Source organism: Sorex araneus, chromosome X (genome assembly GCF_027595985.1).
Source record: "Sorex araneus isolate mSorAra2 chromosome X, mSorAra2.pri, whole genome shotgun sequence".
In the NCBI taxonomy this organism is placed as follows: domain Eukaryota; kingdom Metazoa; phylum Chordata; class Mammalia; order Eulipotyphla; family Soricidae; genus Sorex; species Sorex araneus.
Genome location: NC_073313.1, coordinates 274,972,423 through 274,974,378, shown reverse-complemented (window position 1 = coordinate 274,974,378; position 1,956 = coordinate 274,972,423). Strand labels below are relative to the sequence as shown.

At 36.0% G+C, this 1,956-nt stretch overlaps 1 non-coding gene across 1 annotated transcript; it reads left to right on the top strand.

Annotated features, from left to right (window-relative positions):
• Positions 1-1,757: 1,757 nt before the first annotated feature.
• Positions 1,758-1,861, top strand: LOC129400221 (small nucleolar RNA U13). The gene has a single exon (XR_008627536.1). It is a non-coding gene; the product is annotated as a small nucleolar RNA U13 (small nucleolar RNA).
• Positions 1,862-1,956: the final 95 nt, after the last annotated feature.

The window sequence follows — 1,956 nt, the reverse complement described above, 5'->3', positions numbered from 1 at the left end:
AAACAAAGTCACATTGCAGGCCAAAGAGATAGCACAGGAGATAAAGCATTTGGCTTGCATGTAACTGACTGTAGTTTGATCCCTGGCACTGCATAGGGTCCCTTACACTGTCAAGAGTGACCCTGAGAACAGAGCCAAGAGAGCCCCTTACTCCACTGTGACCCTAATCCTATAATGATATATTAAAAATCATTATTTATGTTGACATATAGTATATGTACACATATTGACATATTTTCTACTCCATTGTTTCAAGTAGTTATGATTTTGTGATATTATTTTGTTCAATTTAATTTTTTTTAATGGATATGGGTCATGCTGTCCTGATTTTTTTGTTGAATAAATTTGGATTTTATTTCAGATATATATCTTATTGAGTTTCCAGATTCTTTTATTTTTATAAAAATGCTATTTTACTTTCTTATTATCAGAATTTAACTCGGTTGGATTCACAATATAAAGCCTGTCAGGATAAGTTCATATTTTTGTCCAGTTCTTCCAGTCCTCATTGGATACTTTCTTCTGATCTGTACATGTGTAATTCCAGAGTGAGTAAGATGTGCAGGCACCTTTTCTACACAAAATATGGGTTCAGAAATAGTATAGCAGGTAAAGGAGCTTGCCTTCTGTGTGGCCAAACCCAGGTTCGATCCCCTGCACCCCATATAATCTGGGTCCTGCCAGGCGTGATTCCTGAGCACAGAGCCAAGAATGAGCCCTGAGTACTGCCAAGTGTGGCTCCAAAATCAAAAAGAAAACACCAAAATATGTTATAATTTTCCTTTCCTTTTATCTGGGGGATGGGGAGGTTGGGCCACACCAGCAGTGCCCAGGGCTTACTCCTAGCTTTACACTTAGGGATCACTCCTGGCAGAGCTTGGGGGACGATGTGGGATGCTGGAGATCAAACCTGGGTCATCTGCTTACAAGGAAAGCGCCTCGCCTGCTGGACTACATCTTCAGCCCAGTGTAATACTTTTCCACCACTTTTTTTCCCCAGCTCTCTAGTATCTGAAGTAAATTTTCAGTTGCTCTAGTTATTTCAAACTCCCCTGATTTTTGAATCAGGAGATTCAAAAATTATCCTTTTCAATTGGAGTTTCAGCCACTTTGTACTGTATGTCCTATCTTTAGGCCAGAAATTACAAAAAGGACCCGCCCTCAACCTTTCTTAACCTTTTCTCTTCTAAAATGACATCATTAAAAATTGCGATGAGTTTTTAATGCATCCAATGACTTCAGCTCATTGTAGCTAGTCCTGTTTTTGTTCATATTTTATACAAAAATTTCTAAATATAAAAAATTTATTCTGCAAGAATGCTATTGAAATATGAACTTATATCACCAGGGAAGTGACACTCTCAGTTAAAACCAAATCCATTGTAGTAATGTATAAGAACTATCAGAATATGAATCCTAATTCCCTTCCATATCATATCTTTTGCCTTTTACAACTGTACAGAACTCATCAACTATACTGACCTTCTATCAACATTCCAAACTTGTAATCTTTTAGCATTATCTGATTAATATTATTTGAAATTAATCTAATTAAATATGTATGGTTAGTATTTTGTATTTTCTTATTTATGCAACACATACTATTTGATTACACAATCTGCCTGATGTCCATGACAGTAGTTTCACTTACCTGGTTGTTCATTTTCATTAAATTGTTAGTTTATAGGGCAAAAATAATAAAAATAAACAAAAATCAGGACTAATCTATATTTTGTATAAAAGAAACTGGCATCAGAATCCTTTTTCAGTTCATAAGCATTATGATTGGGTTTTTACATGTTTCTATAACATGTGCCTCCCTTAAATCATGTTACACACTTGGCACATTACCCATCTGACATGGAAAAGAAAAAGAAACTTGCATCAGATCTAACAATGAAAATTAATTTGCGGGGTGGTGGTGGAGAGATGGTATAGCAGGTAAGGCGCTTGCCT